The sequence below is a fragment of the Oryctolagus cuniculus genome, chromosome Y, assembly GCF_051225735.1.
Source record: "Oryctolagus cuniculus isolate XC-2025 breed Fujian yellow rabbit chromosome Y, ASM5122573v1, whole genome shotgun sequence".
In the NCBI taxonomy this organism is placed as follows: Eukaryota; Metazoa; Chordata; class Mammalia; order Lagomorpha; family Leporidae; genus Oryctolagus; species Oryctolagus cuniculus.
In genome coordinates, this window is record NC_142889.1 from 15,277,386 (window position 1) to 15,303,930 (window position 26,545).

Genomic DNA, 26,545 nt, shown 5'->3' on the forward strand with positions numbered 1-26,545 from the left:
CTTATGATTGACTTTCTTAGATTCCAGAAATAAGTGACATTGATTTTCTCTGTGTTATGTTAAACAGCATAAGGTCCACATTCATACTTTGGGATTCATGTTGTGACAAAACACCAGAATTTCTTTTTTAAGGTTGAATTTGATTCCATCTTGTGTGTGTGTCTTCTTCTCTCTTTTCATCTGTTGATAGACAATGTGGTTATTTCCATATCTTGTACTTGTGAATAATGTTTACATGAACATGGATGTGCAGGTGTATCCTAGGTATAGTGATTTTATTTCTTTTGTATACACATCCATTAGAGGGATTGTTTTGTCATTCATTCCATTTTTAGAGGCACCTCCATAGTGTTTTCCATAGTGGATGTACCAATTTACATTCCTCCAATTTATGTGTTCCCTTTTCTCTTGTCCAAAACTTATCTTTTTTTCTTACTTTTTGATAATATCCATTTTTGCATATGTGAGGTGATAACCACTGTAGTCTTGATGAGCAATGCTGAGCCCCTCCTTTTTAAAGATTTATCTATTTATTTGAAATACAGTGTTATACAGAGTGAGGAGAGGCAGAGAAAGAGAGAGGCATAGAGAAAGAGTGAGAGATACTTTCCATCTACTGGTTCACTCTCCAGATGGCCACAACAGCCAGAGCTGAGTATTTTTGTGTCTACATTCATCTATAATATCAGGGATATTAGTCTATAGTTCTTTCTCTGTCCTATCTTTTTCTGGCTTAGGAATTAAGTTGATGCAGGCTGCATAGAAGGATTTTGGGAGAATTACCTCCCTTTCAATTGTTTTGAATAGCTTGATAAGAATGGGAGTTCATTCTTTAAATGTCTGGTAGAATTCTGCCATGAAGCCTTCAGGACCTGGGCTTTTCTTTGTTGGAATGGTCTTTATTACTGATTTGATCTCTGTTTTAATAATTAGTTTAGATGATTTATGTCTTCATAGGTTGTATGTGCCAGGAATATATCCATTTCTCCTAGGTTTCCTATTCTATTAGCATACAGCTCTTTGTAGTATTTTCTGATGCTTCTTTTTATTTATATGTTGTTATATTTACTTTTTCATCTCTGATTTTGTTGATTTGCATCTTCTTTTTATTTTTTGTTAGCTGCACCATTGATGTGTCAATTTTATTTTTCAAAAAAACAGCTCTTCATTTCATTGATATTTTATATTGTATTTTGGTTTCAATAGTATTTCTTCCTTAATTTTAATTATTTCCTTCCTCCTACTAATTTGGGGTTTGGTTTGTTGTTTTTCTTTTTTCTAGGTCCTTGAGATGCATCAACACATCATCTGTTATATTACTTTCCATTTACTTGATGTAGCCACATATCACTATAAAGTTCCCTCTTAGCACTATTTCTGTTGTATTTCACACATTTTGATATGAGGTATTGTCATCTTGAATCATTTCCAGAAATTTTTTAATTTCTCTTTTTATTTCTTTTATAACCCACTGTTCACTTAGGAGCATTTTAATCATTCTTCATGTGTTTGCATATGTTCTTGACATTCTTGAGTTGTTTTTTTTTTTCAAGATTCAATCCATTGTGACCAGTGAAGGTACATGGTATGATTTTGATTTATTTAAACTTGTTGAGACTTATTTTATGACCTAGTATATGGTCTATCCTAAAGAAAGTTCTGTGCACTGTAGAGAAGACTATATATTCTGCAACTCTAGGGTGAAAAGCTCTATAGTTATCAGTTAGGTCCATTTTGTCTATGATGTCAATTAGCTCTGTTGTTCCTTTGTTAATTTTCATTCTAGTTGATTTGCCTATTGATGAAAGTGGGATACTGAAGTGCCCATTACTATTGTATTGCAGTCTATATCTTCCTTTAAATCCTTTAATAGATTTTTTTAAATAGCCAGGCATCCTGTTATTGGGTGCATATACATTAATTATAATCACATCTTGCTGTTGTATTGATGCCTTAATCATTGCATAGTATATTTCTCTGTCTCTTTTAATAGTTTTTGTGTTAAAGTCTATTTTGTCTGATATTATGATGGCTACACCTGCCTTTTTTCTGTTCACATGAAATATCTTTTTTTCATCTTTTCAATTGCAGTCTATGTGTATCTTTCTGAGTTGTGTTTCTTTTAAGCAGCAAATAGATGGGTCTGTTTGTAATCTATTTAGACAGTCAGTATCTTTTAACTGAAGAGTTGAGGTCATTTACATTCAAGGTAATTATTTTTAAAGGTTTACTTTATTTATTTGGAAGAAAGAGTTAGAGAGGTAGATATATAAAGACAGAGAGGTCTTCCATCTGCTGGTTCTCCCCCAAATGACTGCAATGACCAGAGATGAGGTTATCTGAAGCCAGGGGCCAGGAGTTTCTTCCAAGTCTCCCATGCAGGTGCAAGGGCCCAAGGACTCGGGCCATCTTCTACTGCTTTCCCAGGTTATTGCAGAGATCTTGATCAGAAGTGGAGCAGCTGGGACATGGACTGGCTCCCATATGGGATGCTAGTGTTTCAGGCTGGGGCTTTAACCTGCTGTGCCACACCACTGGCCTCTCAAGGTAACTATTGATAAGTAACCACTTGACCATGCCATTTTTCAATATTGCTATCAATCACTTTGGGTTTCTTTTGTACTTTTAGTGGGGGTTATCTTTGCATTCTGTCATGATGGTGGGTTTCATTCTGTATTTCTGTGTGTGGCAAGTCCTTCAGCATCTTTTGTAAAGCTGGATGTGTGGTGACAAATTCTTTTAATTTCCATTTATTATGGAAGGTCTTTATTTCACTCCAGTGAATGACCTTGCTGACTGGGTGAGGGTGACTTCAAGAATTTCTGGGTGTGCACACACAATCTGGGGCAGCCACTATGTCCCGAAGTCCAAAAGTGGTGCTAGTCTTTCCACAACTGACTGCAGGTCATTGTTGCAGGAGGGAAGAGGTAGATACAGACACTCTGCTTTTTACTTTCCTCTTGCATTCTGGGTGAGAAGTGGCCCTGCTTTTCTGAGAGATCCTAGCTAAACTCAAAAAGGCACAGATCATGAAGCTTTCCCTCTCACAATATCAACAATGGTACAGTCCCTGCAGTCTTGTCTCACCTGGTTTGCCAGGGTGGGTAGGTGGGGTGACTAGGGATTTTATCACAGCAATAAATCTGAAGTCCCCAATGATTTGAAGTCTGGCCTGCAGGGTTGACATGGGCTGGAGCTTCAACTTAGTCCCATAAGGCACTCCTCTCCCTTCATTCCATCATGGACACTGAGGCACAAACTGCAATAGTGAAGCACTGACAGACAGCTGATTCTGGGAACACCTTAGCTTTCTGCATGGATGACCACACTCATGGAGGCTGAGTAGAATTCTTGTTCCCTGTGAGAGTGGGAGGCCTGTGTTCTATGACTGTGGGAATTCTGTGACTTCATGATAGGGCATGATGTGTAGCTACATCTATGAGCAATCATTGCATCTGGATTAAGAGACTCAAAGCTCCCTGTGTGTTTGGGGTGGGTCATTGAAGAGGGATCTGTGCTCACACTGAGGACTGCACAGATCCTTTGTGTGGTTCATATATATGCATGGGAAAGGTATGTACCAACTGTGGGTTCATCTTGGTCATCAGTCACATAAGCAGAGTGAAGGTGAGGCTATCATACCAGCTGAGGGGATCACACCACCCCCTGCTGACAGCAGAGGAATTCTATCAAACCCAACTTGCATTCCCACCCCATGTTCAAGCACTGATCACTGATCACCCAGCTCCCATGTAGCCCATGTATCTGTATATCCAATGCAGAAGCAGATACTCTACTAAGACACAGATGCATATTTCAATGACAGATGCCACCAGATGGAAAAAAGTGCTCCCACAATGCTTACATATAAACACAGAAATACAAGATATGTCAGCAAATAAAGAAATATGACTTCACAAAAGGAATAAAACACTTCAATATTAGAATGTAAAGGGAATGTTAAAATGCATGAAAAGAAATTAAAAAATGATTGTAAGATTACTCAAAATCATAGAAAAGCAAATATATGACTTAAAGACATCCATGCATGACATAGTGAACATTTTTCTGGGAGACAGAGATACTAAAGAGAAATCAAATGGAAATTTCAGAAATGAATGATTCAATAGACGAAATAAAAATACATAGATATCATTAACAGCAGACTTGTTGAGGCAGAACAAAGAATACAGAATATCCGAGCTAGAAGACAAATATTTGGAAGTATCTTAGACCAAGGAAAAAAAGAAGAAAAATAGAAAAACTGAAAATAGTGTTCACAATTTAGGTGATACTATCAATTGACCAAATATATGTGCCTTAGGACTTTCTGAAGATGTGGAAAGAGAATAGATTTCTAAGGTGTATTTAATTAATTAATAACAGAAATTTTCCATAATTTGCACTAAGCTAGGGACACGCAAGTACAGAAAGCACATAAAACTCTGAATAGACAAGATCAGAAAAGATTTTAACCATGACACATCATAGTGAAATGTTTAAAAGTTAAACCTAGGGGCCGGCACTGTGGTACACTTGGTTAATCCTCTAACTGTGACACTGGCATCCCATATGGGTGCCAGGTTCTAGTCCCAGCTGCTCCTCTTCCAGTATAGCTCTCTGCTGTGGCCTGGGAAGGCAGTGGAGCATGGCCCAAGTGCTTGGGCCCCTGCATCCACATGGGAGACCAGGAAGAAGAATCTGGCTCCTGGCTTTGGTTTGGCGTAGTGCCAGCCATGACAGCCATTTTGGGGGTGAACCAAAAGAAGGAAGGCCCTTCTCTCTGTCTCTCTCTATCTGACTGTCTTACTCTATCTGTCAAATAAATTTAAAAAAAAAAAAGAAAAAAAGTAAAATCTAAAGATTCTAAAATATGCATGAGAGAAATGTCAGATTACCTTCATAGATATCCAATTCCACTGAGACTAATTTCTCATTAAAAACTCTACAAACTATGAGTGAATGGAAAGACATAGCCTAAGTCCTATAAGAAAAAAAAAACTGTCAGCCTAGCATAGTATACTCAGAAAACCTTTAATTTATATATGAAGATGAAATAGATGTTCCAAAGCAAAGCAAAATTAAAAGAATTTGTTACCACTCATCCAGTATTACAAAGATATTTACAGGTGTGCTACACACAGAAACAGAGAAAGATAATCATCATTATGAAAGAACATGAACTCAGAATTTTCCTAGAAAAGTAAAAAAGAATTCCAAAGCAAACAATAAGAAAATTTATGGAAAATGCCAGGTCAGGTCATTATGTATAAATGAAAGCCTAAATTTAAATGGCCTAAATACTCCAATTAAAAGGTACAGACTGGATGAATGGAAAAAAAAAAAAAAAAACAAGACTCATCTATTTTCTGCATAAAAATCAAACTTCATCAACAAAGAAAGAAACAGAATGAAAGAATAAGGATGGAAATGATATTCCATTCAATGGGAAGCAAAAACAAGCAGGAGTAGTGATCCTAATATCAGAGAAAATAGACATTCTATTATTATGTAATGATTAAGGAATTGACTCAACAGAAAGATGTGATTTGAGTGAACGTATCAGCACCCAGTGGCTGGTGCCTGGTAATTTAAAATCAATATTAATGGATCTACAGGGAAACATAGACTCCAGTAATAGTGGAGGACATTTTAAACAACATAAAAAAAACAAAGCTAGGTATATCACAGATTTCTGGACATGCTGTAGGGCAGGCATAATTACAACTTCCTACTATTTGGCACAAAAATAGAAAGGTAGGTCGAGGGAATTGAATTGGAGACCCAGAAATTATTTCATGCCATTACAACCAGACAATCTTTGACAATTAACTAAGATCAATATCTGGATAAATGAGATTCTCTTCAATAAATAATATTGGAGAAATTGATTCTACATGTGCAAAATACGAAAAAAAACAACTTACACTTTCTACAAAAATCAACTTACAGTGGATAAAGATCTAAATCTACAACCTGATGCCCTCAAATTACTTGAGGAAAACAGACAAAGTCTGCAATACATTGGTTTAGGCAGGCTTCTTGCACAGGCAAGTAAACCAGAAATAGATATGAAGGCAAGAAGTGTCTCCACTATAAAGTAAACACTCATCAAAGTAAAGATGTAACTGACCGAATGGATGAAAACATTTGCAAACCATAAATCTTATAAAAGGATTAATATTCTAGATCCACAAAGAGCTCATGGAACTCAACAACAAAACAAACACTCCAATTAAGAAATGGGCAAGTGACACGTATAGGCATTTTTCAAATGATGGAATACAAATGACGATAAGACATGAAAACATGTTCAGGATCTATAGACATCAGGGAAATGCAAATAAAAACCAAAATCAGGTTTCACCTTGCCCCAGTTAGATTGACTGTCATACCAAATTCAAAGAAATAATAAATACAGGTGAGGATGTGGAGTAAAAGTTACCCTAATCCATATTTGGTGATAATGTATACCAGTACAACCATTATGGAGACAGTGTGGAGAATCCTCAGAAATATGAAAACACATTTATCACATAACTAAGTCATGCCACTCCTAGGAATTTACCAAATGGAAATGAAACTGACTTATAAAATAATTTTCTGTATTCCCCCATGTTTATTGCAGCTCAACTCAAAATAGTTAGGTTATAAACCCAGATGTCCATCAAATGACGAATAGAACACACACACACACACACACACACACACAGATTTTGGAAAACTACTCAGCCTTGAAAAATGATGAACCAGATGAACCCCTGTCTTTGTAACAAAATGGATGCAACTGGAAACCATTATTATTACTGAAATAAGCTAGTCCCCCCCAAAAATAAGCTAGTCCCCCCCAAAATGCCATGGTTTCTCTGATTTGTAATAGTTAATACAGAACACGAATATATATATATATATATATATATATATATATATATATATACATAATTATGAATGAAGCTATTTTAGCCCCTGTTTATAATACTGTGGAATATGGAATTTATATTCTTACATATTGAATATTATTGTTAGTGGCACATTAAACCTGTGATTATAGAGTAGAGTGAAATTATGTATTTGCAAAACTTAAAGAAAGCAAGAAAGGAAGGATAAAAGAGGACTGATGGAGGCAGATAGTGAGCAAGAGCTTTATGGTTATCTTCTTGGATTTGTACCTATGAAATACATGAGATATGTTCTATTATATTCATAAAAATTTGAAAAATAAATGTTTGAATTAAAGTATGTCATGTTTAGTGCTGAAATTTAAAGATGTTTCATTCTGATCCATACAACTGTTATAAGAGGGAGGAATAGTTTAATAGAAGGTCACAAATTAGATAAAATGACAATACATTTGTTGGGAAAAGGACAAGATCACTAACCTAAAACTCCATTTACTGAATTTCTATAGATTAAAATCATGGTTATCATTGCAAAAATTGAAGATGGCACTGTTTAACACTTATACAGTTACATATAATTCATAATAAATATTTTTGTGCACCTTTTTATTATTGGTATTGAGATCAATTTTTAAAAAAAACTCTCAAAAATATATCAACACACAGTGTGTAGTTCCCCCAAAGGAGCAATGGTTAGGATCCACTGTTGTGGCATAGCAGGTTAAGCTGCAGCCTGCAGTGCCATTTTACTATATGGGTGCTATTTCAAGACCCAGCTGCTCCATTTCAAATCCAGCTCTCTGCTATGGCCTGGGAAAATAGAAGTTGGCCCAAGTGCTTGGGCCCCTGCAATTTCACGAGAGACCTGGAAGAAGCTGCTGGCTCCTGGAGTCAGATCAGCCAAGCTTTGACCATTGCTGTCATTTTGGGGAGTGAACCAGCAGATGGAATACCTCACTCTCTCTCTCTCCCTGCTGTTGCCTCTACTTCTCTGTAACTCTGCCTTTCAAATAAATAAATAAATTTATTTTTTAAGAACAATGTTAAACACTTGTTACTATGGTTTATTTTTTATGAGTGAAACTATTTTATTATAGCTTTTATGAACAAATTAAATAAATAATAGATTGTATAATTTTAAAATAATAGCCTATTGGAATATTATGAGCTTTAGCTTGGAACATTACATTTTTCTGATTGATGGGAAAGTATCACCAGAGTGTCCCTTAAGATGATTGTTTTATGAATTTTGAGGTAGAGAAGGAGACGTAATGCTATTTGCATCATATATAAAATGCAACAGAAAAGCCTTGTTTTGTACATAATCCTGTTTAATACACCATAACCCAGCAAGGTAGACATTTTTGAATTTTGAAACATAGGTGAATGGTGAGATCAGTAGTTTGCCAAAACAAGGTCCAGATTAGGCAACAGTGAAATGATGCTTTACTTACTCTTTATCTGACCTTACCTAAAGAGGCACAGACGTGAGCATTGCCATATACACACACACACACACACACACACATACACACACATACACATACATATATGTATGTATATATCAGGTATATACATATATATATATCATAATTTCTGTGAATTAAATTAAAATGAGAAATGTCTTTGCAGACTCGATGTTCATGAACACCTGATCTATCACCATAGGAACCCACTTAGTCCATCAGACAGGTGCTGGCAAGTTTGAAATTAGAGAAAAATTTGAGATGTTTTGATTTTAGTGTATAAGAGTTTTGTGCTCAAATAAGCTAATAGCCATTCCAACAGCAGGATGAATTTGGTCCTAGTGTATGATGTTCAGCTTATCTGGTGGAATTTTTAAGGTTTGATTATGATGAGGATGTTTCATCATGGCTTCCTTTGTGACTGTGTTGTGATAATTTACCTTTTCTTTACTTATAGCGATGCTTTCAATCAATCTTGCTTCCTTGGTTATCCAAGAGTAAATGTGTTAAAATATATTTTTCTCTCAAAAAGCAATATGAGCACACTAATTTCAAATTTCTTTATGTTGGGAAGCATACTGTTTCTGCTATACACTAAAGGTACAAATTCTTCCTTTGCTCTGTATCCTCCTTAGAGACTTAGAAACTATATATATATATATATATATATATATATATATATATAACTAACATATATAAAACAAAGGTATATATAGAAAAAAAGGGGGTATATGTATACTTATGTTCGCGGTGACTGTAGTGAACCAGCAGTTGAAAGTAGCTGGAAGTATTGGACAAGAACTCACACAGATTGCTTGTATATGAAGTGCTGGTGTCTTTGGCATTGTTTCTGTAATACGCATACTTTTTATTCACCCTTTTTCATAATTTACAGCTTTTAGGCTATTATTGATGAAGAAAATTAATAACTTGTTTCATATTACTATGCTCTTGGGTATTTTCTTAAAGTTTGGAGGTTGGCTTTTAGATATTCAAGTTGAAGTTACTATGATAGTTCTGGGAATTCCAAGAAGGTATCGATTAACTTGAAGACAGTGAATCTGATAATCATTAAGTGAAGAAAAGAGATGGTGAATGCTTTAAAAATTTTATTGCCTTTAAATTATGCATGTAACCCCTTCACATCAACTATTTAATTTCATATATGGATACACATGTGTATAAATTTATAAATATTCTTGTACTTCCCCCCAACTCACTCATATACACACATTAGAAGAATTACAGTTCAAAAAATGTATCTTTCTGTAAATTGGTCTTTAAGGAAATGCTAAAATCTTAACATTTACAGATACAAATTTTTATAAATAAATTTTATATACTCTAAATATAATTTTCAGCAGGCCAGTGATTTTTAATTTGCTGATGTGAAGAAAGTATAACTTTGGGTTGTTAGAATCGTGATTATGTATAAGGTCATCTACAGAATTCCTGTGGAATTTCTGCTTTTCCCAGGAAACAAAGAACATAATTATTTATATTTCATTATCATCCTAGAGGATAGTCTTAACAGAGAATTATGTGGAGGTTGTAAGAATAGTGGATTATGTAACATCACCTAGAATCTAAACTTGATTTGGAGTTGAGTTTTAGATTACTGAAATAAGGTCATCAGATATCCAGAGCAGTGACTTCATTCAAAAGATTTGGAAGCAGATAAAAAAGTTAGAATTGTGAAATTGGAGATTATGTGATGATCTTCTGAATTATTTGGATCAACATGAAGCTAAAACAATATTGGAAGAGAATCCTTGGGATTGTGGTGAGCCCTAATCCATTCTAACTGGTGTCCATATAAGAAGAGACACACAAAAAAGACCCCAGAGGTGTGTGTAGGCAGAGGTACAACCAGGCTGGGATATAGGAAGAAAGCTACTCTTCTGGACTGAATGTGTCCCCCTGAAAGTTGCTTGTTGAAACCTAACCCCTAATGTGACAGCATTAGGAGATGGGTCCTAATTGTGCCAAAGGGTGGTGCCCTTGTGCATGAGATTAGTGCCCTGGTGAAAGGGACCCAGAGAGCTCTATCATGGTCTTTCTGGCATATGAAGACACAGGAGAAGGCAGGTGTCTGAAACAGCATAGAGGTCACCACCTGACCACAGTGCAGTCATGCTGGTATTCTTGATCTTGGACACCCCATCTCCAGAACTGTGGGAAATGTACTTCTGCTGTTTATAAAAGCCTGGTCTGTGCTACTTTGTTGTATCAGTGCCATACCAAGACAGTGGTCATCTGCAAGTCAAGGAGAGAGGACTTAGATGACACCAGTCCAGTCTGTGACCATGTCACATTCAACATACCTGTTCTTGTCTGGTCTCAGGAGCCAAGCAAAGTTGTGCCTGGTTCATACTTGGAGGGGAGAAGAAACCAAACTTGAAGACACCTTGTTCTTGAGTTTTCAGCTTCCAGGACTGTGAAGAATGAGTCCCTTTTGTTTAAACCACCAGACTGTGGTATTTTGTTATGTTAAATGAAATGAAAATCAGATCTTTCTTTCTCACTAGACTCTGAAGGAATGGCTCAATGATCATTCAACCTCATGGCTCCTGGCATGTCCTAGGCATTTGGTGGATGTTTATTCAGTAAGTGGATGTGCAAGTGATTGAGTTGCTTGGAGAGGGCCCTCAAGATCATCTGGTTCAATTTAAGTCACCTATTTCCCAGACTCATGCCCTTTCTGCCACTCAGATGGAGGGCTTGCACGTTTGCAAGTTCAGATGTTCTCATGTGTTGTTTACAGTGCCATTAAATAATTTAAACAGGTGAGTCCCTGCCACTAAACTTTTCTAACATTTTGTTCTTGCTTGACCTCCACCCCCATTTCCAGAAAAAAGCCACAGAATATTAAAGCCAAAGGGAATTTTTGTGATTACACAGCTGAATCCCTTAACTGATACTTTTCTCCTTCCTAAATATAATCTCAGAATATTGGAGAAAATTTTGAAAATGCAAGGAAATAATTATTCTTACCAACTATTGGTATTTTGCATATTTGTTACCTGCATGTTTTTCTCTATATGGTGGTTACTATAGTATGTGAACAGATTATTTTTTAAAAACAAAGAATTATTGATTGATTTGCAAGGCAGAGTTACAGAGAGAGAGAGAGAGAGAGAGGGAGGGAGAGAACATCTTCCATTTGCTGGTTCACTTTCCAATGGCTGTAATGGCTGGAACTGGGCCAATCTGAAACCAGGAACCAGGAGCTGCTCCCGGGTCTCCCATATGGGTGCATGGGCCCAAAGTCTTGGGTCATCTTCTACTGCTTTCCCTGGCTTCAGCAGAGAGCTGAATCAGAAGTAGGGCAGATGGAACTTGAACAGTGCCCATATGGATGAAGGCACTTCAGAAGGCGGTTTTACCATTATATATTATGTAGAGTATATTACATCCTACAGTAATCTATATATAATCTAATATATATAGTAATATATATAACTAATATACTCTATATTGCTAATATACTATGTATAGTAATATACTATATAGTTATATAGTATATTAGTATATAGTTATATATATTACATATTATATACTACATATTATATATTACATATTACTATACTATGTTTAGTAATATACTATATATTATTATAGTATATAATTATATTTAGTATATTAGTATATAGCTATATATATTACATATTTAGTAATCACCATATAGAGAAAAACATGCAGGTAACAAATATGCCAAAATACCAATAGTTGGTAAGAATAATTATTTCCAGAGCTGGCCCATGAACAGATCTCTTTTATTTCCCCACTTCATGAGTATGTTGCTGTCATTTCATAGAATTAAAAGTTTTAGTTTCTTAATTTATTTTCATTTTTTTGAAAGAGAGATATAGAGATAGATCCTCCATCTGCTTGTTCCTTCCCCAAATGCTTGCAATAGCCAGGGCTGAGCCCAGCAAAAAAGAGCAACCCAAAACTCAATCACCATCTACTATCTGGGTGTCAGGGACACAAGTATTTAAGGTATCATCTGCTTCTTCTTTGGGAGTACATTAGCAGGAAGTTATATTAGAAGTAGAGGAGTTGAGACTCGAGCTGACACTCCAATTTGGGATGCAGGTATCTAGTGGTGACTTAACTGCTGCACCAAATGCCCACCTCCATAGCATTTTTAGTGATTGCATAACACTCCTTCCAAGTATATGTGTTCCATCTTCTTTATGTTCTCCTTTGAATATTTAGATTGTTTTATTTTGAGGCACAATATTCATGAATATCTTTGTTCTTATAAATAAATGTTTTCCATTTTCTTGGGAGAGAGCTCCCAAAGTAGAATTACCAATCAAAGAACAGTTTTGTGGGGCCAGCATTGTGGTATAGTGGGCTAAGCAGCCACCTGGGATATCAGAATTCCACATGGGTGCCAGTTTTAGTCTGAGCTGCTCCACTTACAATCCAGTTTCCTGCTAATGTGCCTGGGAAAGCAGTGGATGAAACTCAGGTCTTCTGGCTTCATCCTGGATCAGCTCTGGTTTTTATGGCCATTTGGGAAGTGAAACAGCAGATGGATGATCTCTCTCTATTTCTCTCTCACAGTCTGCCTTTCAAATAAACAAAAAAAATAAATAAAAGTAAATAAATAAAAAGGGGTACAGTTTTGTGTTTCTTGAAACTATTATCAAATTGCTTTCAAAAGAGCTGTCTTAATTAAATTGCTCTGTTTCTCTCTACTTTATTTTAGAAATGGAAGCCCAGAGAGATCTTATGAAATATCCTAAGTTATAAAGGTAATAATGACATATGTAGAGTTAAAACCCATCTAGGTCCAACATCCTTATTCTGTTGTTTTTTCTGCAGCCATAGGTGACTCTAATTTCCTGGGCATGCTTGAGAAGGAATCTGCACAATCCTAGAGTATTACATCTCCTAATCCTCAAACACTCATGGGCTGTTTATTAATTTTTTCTACTTCTATTATTATATACTTCATACTTTTTATCTAAATTTATTTTACAAAACACCATCACTGTATGCAGTATTATATCTGAAATGAGTTTGAAGTATGCTTAGATTTATTTCTAACATAATTAAAATAAACATGTAACTATTAAAGTGATAAAAAGCTAAGTTATATTCCAAAGAAAATACATTTTAGGAAACATGGATATGTAGTATAAGCATGGACTTTATATCCAGATACGTGTGAGGTCAACTATTGGCTCTGTGGCTTAGCTATTTTGTCTTGGACACATCACTTAGCCTCCTTGATCTTTGATTCCCTGATGTCTAATCTGAGGGCAGTAATGTCTCCCTCACAGGACTTTCGGAGCTTCAGTGGCTACTTAATGCCCAGGCAGGCAATGCGTACATGATGCTTCCTTTGTGGCTATTACTAGGACTGCTGTTTATTCCCAAGACAAGGTCCATACTGGACTCTCAGGCTGGTGGCTTTCTGCTGACATGTGTATGTGAAGAAGTTACTTCCACTCCTTAGGAATTGCAGTATGGCTGTCTGTATTTTGATTTCCCCCTTCCACTACATGTGCACTCTGATTTTTGGAATAATTGCTTACCTTCTTTGTGCCTCATTTACTGAATTTGTATTCTTTAAATTTACACATGAACATGATACATATTTATAAAGAACTATGTGATGTTTGTTGTATATATATATATATATACACACAAACACACACACACATATATATAGTCATCTTCAAATCACAGAATGCATGTCCATCTCTTCAAACCATTATCATTTCTTTCTGATAGCTCTTTTTTTAAAAAAAATATTTATTTCTTTGAAAGGCAGAGGAAGAGAGAGAGAGAAAGAGAGAGAGAGGTTTTGCTATCTACTGGTTCACTCCCCAAATGGCCACAATAACTGGAGCTGTGCTGATACAAGGCCAGGAGCCAGAAGCTTCCTTTAAGTCTCCCATGTGGGTGCATGGGCCCAAGCACTTGGGCCATCTTCCACTGCTTTCTCAGGCCATAGCAGAGAGCTGGATCAGAAGGGGAGCAGCTGGGTCTCCGACTGACACCCATATGGGATGCTGAAATTGCAGGCAGCGGCTTTTCCCATGTATGTCACAGTGCCAGACCCTCTGATAGCTCTTTTGAAATATATAGTCCATCATCCTTTCACCTTACTATACAGTAGGACATATGAATTTATTTCCCAAAATTATAACTTTGTCCTAATTTGTAAAATGTGGCCAATAATGGTATGGTGGACACAATGGTTAAGCATAGCAGTTAAGATACCACTTAAGGGGCTGGTGCTGTGGTGTAGCGGGTAAAGCTGCTGCCTGCAGGGCTGGCATCCCATATAGGCACTGGTTCAACATGCTCCAAACTCATCTCGCACCTCCCTGCCACAGCCCTGCCATTTCTCCAAAGAGCTCTGATCCCTTCCATGGGAGGAGAGTACTGACAAGCCCAGGGTAATAGATATGCCCTTGCTAGCAGGTGACATTGGTCCTGGACCCTCTAGTGGACAGACCTGTGAAATAAAATGTGAGGATACACATATTCCAAAAAAATTTCATGGAAAAATACACACATAGTTTCTTCTTAATAGGAACTTTTCATGAACTTTTAAAAGATTATCTATTTGGTAGGCAGAGATGACAGAGATAAGTTCTCATTCACAGATTCACTTCCTCAAAAGCCTGTAATGGCAGGGATGGCTGACTGAAATCAAGATCTAGGATCTCAATCCAGGTCCCCCATGTGGGTGGCAGGAACTCAACAACTTGAGCCAGTACCTCTTGCACCAAGGTTATGAATTAGCAGAAAGCTAGACTCGGGAGCAGAGTTGGGACTAGAACCCAGGCACTCTGATAAGGGATACAGGTGTCCCATATGGTATCTTTAAAATAAAAAGATTTTAAAGATCATAAAGTAAGCAACTGCTTGAAAAATTATTTAAGTATGTCAAAACCTCATAAGAAGCCAACTTTGGGACAATATGGGCAACATATTGAAAAATGGTAGTAACAGATTATTAACTCATAGGTGTCCATGAGCCCATGCATACATAAATGAATAATTGAACAAGTAAATAAATGAGGGGGTAGGAATATGTTTTCCTTATAGTAAAATTTCAATGAATAAATATAGAAGGAATTATGGAAATAGAAAATCACTAACTGGTTAATACCACAGGCCATAATATTTATGTGTAAGTAAGAATCATCTGCGGATTCTATAAATTAATGGATAAAATTATGATGAAAAGAAATAATTTTTTGTCTATCAAAGTTTCTCACCACAAGATACTCACTAATTACAGTGGGGGGAAATAGTAACTTTAGGGAAACCTGGCAGACACCACCTGAACCAATTGCTCAGAGTCAACCAGTAATGTGAGATATGGACACCTGGTCCCCTAACATTCTATACTGAGGATATACAAGTTCTGTGGTATTCTTGCCAAAATTATATCAGACAAGCCCCAACCACTCGACATTCTACAAAAATCAATGAATTGTAATTATTTAGCATTGAGTAAATGCCCTGCAAATGCCCAGGGGCTTAAAGGAAACATTGACAAGGAATTAAGGAAAACATAGGTAAGATATACAGCAAGGAATGTGAACAAAAAGATAATTCTGCAGTGAATGTGGGACTGCAGGGATCTCTTCTATATGTCATTGCATATAAACCCACAGGTGGGATGGCTGGGTTACAAAGAGAGAAGGCTGGAAGGCTCCAAACACAAAAAATTGATAAGAAAAGCTACCTAGTTAATACTGTGGGATTTTATACTTTGCCCCACAAACCTGAACAATTGTTACTTCTTAATAAAACATTATAAAATAAATTAATAAAAATATTCTTAAAACATAATAAAATCATGAAGGAGGCAAAAGGAAATTGAGGAGATTAAGAAATAGCTGAACCAAAAATCACAAAACAAGTTCAGTAACAGGCTTGAAGAGGCACATGAATCAGTGAAATAGAAGACAAATGAAGCTATGTCTTCTGAGTAGAAGACACATAAATGAAAAAAGTAAACGGATCCCAAGACATTTGTAGCACATCATTGATTGTCCTAAAATTGCCGTCATGGGATGCCCACTAGGAGTGAGGACAGGGATACAGAATATTTGGAAAATTATTGCTGAAATATCCAAATATGACAAAATACATTGATTCACAGATGTGAGATCTAGAGTGAACTCAAGAGGATGGGCTGCAAAAGTACACTGAGATATATTCCTTTTCAAATTACTGACAAAATATGAGCAAATAATCTCAAAAGGAATAAGAGGCAAATGATTTTTGATACAAAATGATCTTTAAAGTGACTAACAGCTGATTTCCTCTGACAAAAATGGCAGTCAGAGGTAAGTGGGAAGGCACATTTAAATCACTGGAAGGAAAATGACTACAACTGTCAGATATGAGTTCTATATCAGGCAAAATTAAAACATGGTGAGATAAAATTGAAGTGGTTGTGTTAATAGAACAATTCTACCATAGTGAGCAAGTGAGTTTGTCAGGCTGAAATGAAGGGCACAATGCAGTAACTAAAACTGATATGAATTAATAAAATCACAGATTTTGATAACAAAATAGACAACTATAACAACCATTACTCATTCCTTTTGGTGGTTATTTTTTCTATGTGATTTAAAGGCAGATGCACAAAACAATATTTATAAAGCCATGTTGAAGAGAATACAATGTTAAGACTTTGTATTGTTACATCTCTATTAATAGACACATATTTAGCAATGGAACCATGGGCTTTTGTACATGGGAGGATTTTTAAATAAATATTTTATTTTACTTTTTAATGACTTCAGAGTTTACTTCTTTTTATACAAAAGTGATTGAAAAATTTGTGACATTGGAAATAAAAGAAAGTGTATGTTGATGAAAAACTAGGTTGATTTTCATTTTTTTATCATATGCATTTCCACAAATCTTTTCAAGATGATTTTGCAAGTCAAGTTACGTAATCAGTTTCATGAGTTTCCACTACTAGTATCTACCTCTTAATAAAATTTTTGTAGTAATCCATATAAATAGGTTTTATGGGTACTTGGCATGGAAAACAATTGGAATTTTAATATGGGAGAAAATTTTAGCTCAAAGAATGAAGGACTCAAATTTTCTTCTCTTGTAGGATGTAAGATGCAAAATGAATATAACTTTAGTACTGCATAGTCACACTTAGTGTGTGATACAGATAGATTACTTAATCTAAAGGAAGCTGGTGATACTCCCTTTTGTCTTTGAAATTTATAAAACAGGTCAGATTAACTATATGGCAGTTTTTTTATCGATAATTAATTATGATGGACTGCATATATAAATATATGTTAAATAAATATATTGAACTAAATGTTAAATATATATACATAGCAGTATATATAATAAGAATGAATATAAAATAAAGTTTTGTTTGAAGATGCTATGAACAAAAATAATTTGATGAATTTGAAGTGTTAATCACTATAGACAATGTTAGGAAATATTATAAACCATTAGGTATTTATGAGCTTAATAGTTAAAAGCTCCAAATTAGTAACACAAAAATCCTTTAAATAGGAAAAATATATACATTTTCCATTATATTAACAGAGAGAAATCAACAGAGGATTCTTCAGTTTTCATTGATTCATTAAAAGCAATCAATATCAATATGTAAACAACAAAGAATGAAGTACATGAACACATATATAGTTAAGTAATTTATGTAAAAGTTTTTTAATTAAGCATAGAAATAAATGGGAACATTTTGACCAGGAAACAAAGGATAATATTTCCAGTTCAGAAACCATAGTTAAGTGCTTAAGTAGGTATAAATTTTAGGTATAAAATTGTCATTGCATCCTTCACAGCAGAAATCCAGCAGATTATATTTTTGGGGCATTGTAATGACAATAGAAATTATCAAGTGAAGTGTAATAACATCAAGTGATAGATACCTACATGTTCATTTCATTAAGATCATTTAAGATAGCCCACAATTTAGACAGAAATTTTAAAATGATTTTTTTAGATTCATGGGAGTGCTAATGAAGAGGAGTGAATAATCCTGAATCAGATAAATATTCTTACAAATAGTCATTTAATGCTATCATAAAACTGTAATTCTGAACTTGTATATAGGGACTATTAATGGCAAAGAAATGCAATATTTCATAAGTATGTGAAAAAAACATAAAAATATTTGTATGATATTAAAATAATGGTTTTCTACATATTATCATGATGCTCTAGTACATTGAGCAAGAAGAATATGAGGAATATGTTCCAAACAAAAATAAGAAAAGGATTTCTCATGAAATATGATTGTTTAGTACAAGAAATCTATCTAAAATGTTACTTTGTATAATAGTGATAACTGTGATTTTTGGAAAATTTGTTATATATTCTAATAATTTATAATACAGAAAGTCAAAATGCTGAAATGTTATTAGATTCCCTAAAATTCCCAATAATGTGGAAGGAAAATTCAAAGACTCCAAAACTACAAAATTAAACCAAGAAAATGGTCTAGAGAAGAAATTAAAGAAGCAAGTTCTCGTTTCATATAAGACCTATTTAAAAAAATGACTAATCTATTTGGGTTGCTCAGTTTGGAGGGGGCAAAAGGACTTAAAAATAACTAACTGCAAACACTTCAAAGTGAATTATCACTTATATGAGAATCAATTTTTATATTATTTTTTACACAAGAAATAACCAACCAAAATAAAATTCCACATCACATAAGCTTCAGACATAGGGATCGTATTGTTACACTGTAAGTGAATACAATGGCTGTAGAAAAATAAAAATAAAATGAAAATGAAAACAGGATACTATATGCATAAAAAGGTATATTTTGGAAACAGCAAGTACATAACTGAACAGGTAGTGAATCTACTTAATGTGAACCATGTTAAACATGAGCTGAGCTGAAGACTATTGAACTATATTATTAAGCACAGTGAGTACATTCAAACACAGTAAAGAGTAAATGAATGGAATTTAAAATATAAACCTACATATAAAAAGCTTAGACTGAGAAAGAATTAAACTACTAGCTGTTTCTCTGGACTAAGGAAAAGAAATAAAGGACAGTATTATTAGAATTTTTATGGCATAAATTTCCAAAATTGATCACAAGATACAAACCTGTGATTCAGAAGTTTATTGGGTCAAAAGTGAAAATTTAACAAAAAATACTTCAGTAATATCTATACTTTGTGACATCATAGAGGAAAAAAAAGACTTAAATAAGTGATAAAATAAGGGTGATGATATACAAATACAAGAGCAAGGTCCACACCTTTAATATAGTGTCAGAACAGATATAAATATTAAGACATCATAGAGTAACTGCCTTCAACAAACAAAGGTAAACTTAGATTAATTTCTAAGTAGATCTAGGGATTAGGTACCAAACGTAGTTTCATAGAGCACACCACAAAAAAAAATGCAAATGTTCTCTTGCATTAAATTAAGAAAGAACAAGATGAATAAACTTCAATACATGCAGAACATTAAACTAACAGAGGCAGTGTCCAAGAGAAAAAACATTTAGAGGCTGGTGATGTGGCATAGCAGGTAAAGCTGTTACCTGCAGTACCAACATTTCATATGTGTGCTAGTTCAATTCCTGACTGCTCCACTTCTGATCCAGCTCTCTAGTATGACATAAGAAAGCAGTAGAAGATGACCCAAGTCCTTGGGTCCCTACACTCCTGTGGGAGACATTGAAAAAGCTCCTGGCTCCAGCTTTGGATTGCCCCAGCTCAGGCCTTTGCTGCCATCTGGGGATTGAACCGGCAGATGGAAGACCTCTCTCTATGTCTTTGTCTCTGTCTCTTTGTAGCTCTGCCTTTCCAATAAATATATACATCTTTAAAATATTTAGATACAAAGTTAAAAATACAAGTTTTGCATGTTTAAATTAGAATTAAAATTCTGGACTTTTAAATATTGTACTTGATAGAATTTATGTTTTCAGGTGTGTTTTATCAGCTTGTTAAAATTGATGTCATATCACTCATGTTTTGAAGAATTCCAACTATTCATTTATTAGCCCTAAAAAGCACCAAGGACTAACAGTGGCATAGATATTTCCCACAAGTTTCTGGGCATGCAGAACAACTGGATCATATTTCCACAATATGGTTGAGAAGGATGACATTATGATATCCACACAGTATACATGATCACAAAGAAACTCACCAACAGCAGGACAGTATGTGTGGCTCTTTTTGCTGGGGAGGTCCTTGGGAAATCCCTCAAGCTTTGAAGGTATTCAGACCTCTTTTGATGGCTAGATAAGAAGATCACCATATAAGCACTGGAGAAAAGCATGATTTCTACAAAGATTTTCTGGGACAATGCAAGTGTGAAATATATTTCCATGATGATGGAGTTCATTGAAGAAATTCAGCAGTACTTACTGATATGGAATATATTGGTTATGTTAGATAGAGCTGCACTGTAGATGATCATTGGACAACAGGTTGAAGGACCAAAAACAGAAGAAAGAATGGATAATATAATTTGTGAGCTTGTGTTTAAATCTTGACAAAGAGAAGGTGCTGGGGCTGATGGTGATGACCTGGATGATGCTAAGGTGGCAGGTGGTACAGACAGACAGACCCCCTCATCACTCTACTCAAATAGAACAAAGCCTTACATTTTAAGTCACTTGGCAAATTTAGAGACTTGAACATGTCTGGAAATAAAATATACAGTGTAGTGAGTAGCATCATTATGTGGAAAAAGCCAGGTGAGAGATGGTCACATTAGTGGGCTTAGGCCTAAGATCTTGGTGGATTGTGAAGATATTGAAGAGAAAGATAAAGACATTGGCTAAGATTCAAATGGCAGCTTGGAAAAAATACATAATTTTTAATGACAACATAAGTGGGAATTTTGTTCATATTAAAAGCATACAAGAAGCCTTTTTGGATACCTGTGAAACAAACAAATAAACAGATCTCACATCACCAGTGGCCTTTCTTTTTGTCATGAAAATTACTACAAGTAATTATTTATATTGTACACACTTATTTTTAAGGAACCCTGATATTGCAAAGATTCTTTTTTCCATTTATGACTTAAGGTATACAAACTTCCTACATTTCATAGATATAAATTTAGGATGAAGATTTTTTTTTAACTTTTATTTAATGAATATAAATTTCCAAAGTACAGCTTATGGATTACAATGGCTTCCCCCCCATAACTTCCCTCCCACCCACAACCCTCCCCTTTCCCGCTCCCTCTCCCCTTGCATTCACATCAAGGTTCATTTTCAATTCTCTTTATATACAGATCAGCTTAGCATATATTCAGTAAAGATTTCAACAGTTTGCACCCACATAGAAACACAAAGTGAAAAATACTGTTTGAGTGCTAGTTATAGCATTAAATCACAATGTACGGCACATTAGACTTTTGCACTACTCTCTACAACAAATTAAGTTTTTTCATTATATCCATTTTCTGACCCCTTTGAAGATTGCTCTATTTGGGGGTTTCAAAAATTTTGCAAAATAAAATTATCTTAAATTTAATTTTTCTTTAAACTCCTTGAAGTACTCTCTTTACACACACACACACACACATAATGCAAAAATGACTCATATTCAGGAATGAATGTCTGAAGTGGAAAACTCCAGAACCACATGACTTGCAGGAGTTAACAAATGAAAAATAGCATAGTTGATTGAATGGTGGCCTAACTTTCTTCGAAGACTTACTATAGTAAAATGAAAACACACTTATGTATTGAAACTGAATAACTGATTGCCCAAAAACATGTATGTCTACCCTTAGCATTTCCTGTAGCCAGGGAAAGCTCCAGGATTACACTGACTAGAATATTAATTTAATTAACTTAATTCTAATTTAAATATGCAGAACTTGTAATGTCAGATTATATCTAATTTTTTTTTACTTTTACACTGATGATATTCTGCATGTATTGAAATTTCTTCATCTTGTGCTTTCTTAATTTCATGCAGAAAATCATTTTTTTTTTCCTTTCTGGAGTGTGCATCTATGAAGCTACTTTGATACGTAATCTCTAGATCTTACTTCAGAAATTAATCTAAATTTACCTTTGTTTATTGAAGGCAGTTTCTGTATATTGTCTTAATATTTATTTCTGTTCTGACACTAATATGTGGTGAATTTTCTCTTGTCTTTGTAGATCATTATCCTTCACTGTATGAATTATTTAAGTCACTTCTTCCTCTTTGATGTTACAAAATATGGATATTATTTATGCTGTCTGACATTTAGAGGATCTAAACCAATTCAATTTCAATAATATATTTAAGCATGAAATAATATTTCTGGAATACTTTTGGTATACATGCATATATTCACTTTGGGATACTCCGTACATTATGAGACATTCAGCAAAGGAGGTAAAATATAATTACATGAAAAAGAGTAGGTAAGAATTTCAATATTTTCTTCTCTCACAACAGTAATAATTAGCTGATTCTCCCTAACCCGTGTCCCTCTTTCTATAAATGCCCACCATGCACTGAAACAGACTTGATCTTACTGATCATGAATTGATGTTTTTCCATTGAGTCTCTTGATAATGTAGAGTTGGAGAAAAATGAGTATAATAGTTGAAGTGCTATCATTTACATAATTTCTTTTGAATCTTTGCCTTAATTTTTAGAATTTAACAATTGATAGTTGTAGACAACATATACATGGACCACAGCATGTACTTTATTGCTTATTTTAATTTTAATGTTAATTTTGTATCCTGTGATTTTATGTGAGTCATCTGACAATCCCATCATGGAAGCATCACTGATCTGCAATAATATCTGCTGACATGGCAGAAATGGAACATAAGAAAGCTTGAGCATGGTCACCTATAATTTGGACAGAGTGTAAAGGAGAATCGAGTCCTTTTTTAACAAAGTAACTGCTTAAAATTCTGAATGTACAGCTCAGTTCTCACTGTAAGATGTGACAATCTGGGGTTTCTGGGCTGATGGTGCAGCCTCTGAGCACTCTCAGGAGACAGAAAGTGTGGACAACATTCACCCTCTTTATTCTGGCTTTCATGTTAATCTCCAAAGTGTTTATGTGATCTTGTATCATGGTGAGGGAAATATCACAGTTAAATGGACCAAGAGTAAAAAGACTGATGATGAAATCCCTGGGCTTAGATTAGACATGGACATGAAATAGAAGCAGTGTAATGACAGGGAGAAGCCATCTGCACAAACTCAAGGGCTACTTGATACACAAAGTATGGTGTTAAAAATTATTACTCAAAAGGTGGAAAGGCAGGCATGTATACATAGAGTGAAATATCTTGCACTCATTGGTTCATTCCCTAGACGCCCTCAAAAGCTGGGGCCAGGCCTGTTCAAAGGCACTGCTGAAGAGCTCTGCTTCATTCTCCCATATGTACATCAAAGATCCTCATGCTTGAGCTGGGCCATCATCTGCTGTTTTCTAGGTGCTTTAGCAGCAGGAGGAAGATGCGTCAGAAGCATGCGGTAACCAGGACTTGAAGCAACACTCTGAATTGGGATGTAGGTGTCCCACGTGGCAGCTTAACTCACTGCACTAAATGGTTTCCTCAAGAAAAATAATTTTGATAAAGCCTCTTTTGTCACCTCTTTTGTAGTATCAACTGTTAGTGAATTGGTAAATTAGTGCTAAAATAGAGTCTTGTTTTATGAATGAATGCACAATGATGTTTGCATTTTATGTAGATTTAGGAAAATGAGAATATATGACAGAATATACTATGTTGTTATTATGTTAATCTCCCATGTTATTTCCATTATAAGTTTTACCATGCTTATTGTTCAGCATTTAAAGAACTATGCCATCATTGACAACATTAAAATGATTATGAGAATTTTAGATGAATTGATATGCGGAAGTAGATTGATAGATTCAATGATGGAAATAAGTCAGTTGGCAGATTCAGGTGGATAAACATCTTTTCCACCATGATTAGCTCAATAAAAGGAATTTTTATAAAATCCCCCAATCCCAGAAGAATAAATAGGGAAAGCATCCAATTTCAATGAGTGACTGCAATGTGTCACCCATTCTTTGGGAACTGAATTTAAAGCAAATTCATGTGAAAGCACAGTGTTGATGAGAAGCACAGTCATAATCTGACACATGGAACTCCCAGGACCCTGAGAAAAAGCATGGGTTTTATAGTGTCACCACAGAAGTAGAAGACAGAAACTTTAGCAGGAAAATATAATAAGAATCTTATGCTGTGGATTTGGATACACCTAAAATTGCTCCCTAAAATTGTGTTTATTAAACTATCAGAGTCAAATAGACACCAGGAAGGGATAAATCTACGGTTTTTAGAGCTAATAACATGCTTCCTAGTGCATCACTCTTCTAAGGAGGTGATAGCCATTGCAACCCTGTCAAAAGGCGAATTTAGGAAAAAAAAATGACAAATACACCCTGGGCTCCCAGTTCCCTGATCAGGGCCAGGTGGTGCCAGGACACCTGAATATTATCCCCCATAAGGCATGAATGCAAAGTTTTAAAATAAAGACTTTAAGACCTAACACTGCAATTTTTGAACATATCAATAGAGGCATTTTGTCAGTCAGATTTCTTGAAGGGTCAATACCTGTACAGCCACAAATGGAGAATCCCTGTCATTTTATTCCACTATATTCACAACAATATCATGATTACATCCTCCCTTTCTTCCAAGAGTACTAGATATTAGCACTAGAATATAGTACACTATATTCAAGGTACTACATCAAGTGCCTTACTAGATCAAATTTAATTGAGATAAAAATCATAAGTTAAACTGAGAAATATAATGAGGAAATCAAGTACAAATCCAATTCAAGTGCATCATAAATCACAAATATAATTTTGCAAACCTATTTTGTATGGCCTTACACAATTCACAAAGTTTATCATTTCATGTCTAGAAATATTTGTTGCATTAATTGTGGAGTAATAGCTAAGAGTGATATCATGAGCAGAGAATTCTGCTAATATATCATAGGAAAGAATTCTTTTTTACCTCAGAACCCAGTTGCTCTTGGAGATCACTCTGTACATGAAACAGAAAGACACTCACCCAGCTAAGTCCCTGATATGAATCCATTATTAGATGAATCCCTAAGGTGTTTTTATAGGGAAAGTATGGCATCAGCTCATCTCCCTTCAGGCCCATAACTGTCATTTCACTTGTGGAAGCAAGACAGCCTGAGACTTGGCATCATGAAAAATAGGAGCCACCTCAGGGATAAATGAACTTTCCTGGTTTCTGGAGAGAGCAGAGGAGAGCAGCTGGGTTTCACTCTTCTCACCTGTGGACTCATTTCTCCAAGGCAGGCCTGCCTAGGCAGGTTGTATGCTCTCAGCCACTGACAACCAATAAAAATAGAACAGTAGTCTTTACTTCAGAACAAGTACAAGCCACCTCTGGTTTGTCAAGCTATCCCCATTGCTCCAGAAGCCACCTGGTGGCATCCCCATAAGTTCTCCTGTGGTTTCAGGTTCTCGGCAAAATAGTAAAGCACCTGTAAATCAGGAAACTGTGCCTGATGAATTCTGAGGAATAGTGATTTTTTTTTTCCCCAGGGAACACATGCATGAGTCAGGGAATCTGCACTGGTAGCAGAATTCAGGCTAAATTTCCTCTATTTAACTCTACTCCAGGCTAAGTGCATTTCTGGAGGACAGAAAGGATACCTGCATTTCACCTACACAGGTCATGGTCTGCACTATCCCCTGGATAACTTATACACATGAGGACCTCCAGTCCACTTTGCCCTGTCACTTAACCCTCAGTCTCCTCTTTCAATTTTACTCACAGGCTTTACACACTCTGAAGTAGAGGAACTAGATTTTATCAACTAACAAACTTTCTATTTCTCTGAAACCTAACAGCCATCTCTTTGCTATGACTTATCCATATGTGAACCTTTAAGCTAAGCAGAACTGTTACATCTGTGTGTCGCTCCCCATCTTCGTGGAGGAACGACACAAGACCCTGCGCTGTTCTTTTGTCTGCTCGGCCCTCCCCGGGTTTGCTGCTGGTTCTTCCCGCGTTGACTACCGTCCCTTCCACCTCCGTGGAAGGGCGGTTCCCCCCGCCACTTTCCCCACTTCCACGGGGGAGCAGCACACTGCCGGCCGGCTCTCTCCGGGGCTGCTCAGATGTTCCTCAGGTGTTCTTGGAGCATGTTGTCT

At 35.5% G+C, this 26,545-nt stretch overlaps 1 pseudogene; it reads right to left on the reverse strand.

Moving 5' to 3' along the window:
- Nucleotides 1–20,325: 20,325 nt before the first annotated feature.
- On the reverse strand, nucleotides 20,326–21,227 carry LOC149119277 (vomeronasal type-1 receptor 90-like; annotated as a pseudogene).
- Nucleotides 21,228–26,545: the final 5,318 nt, after the last annotated feature.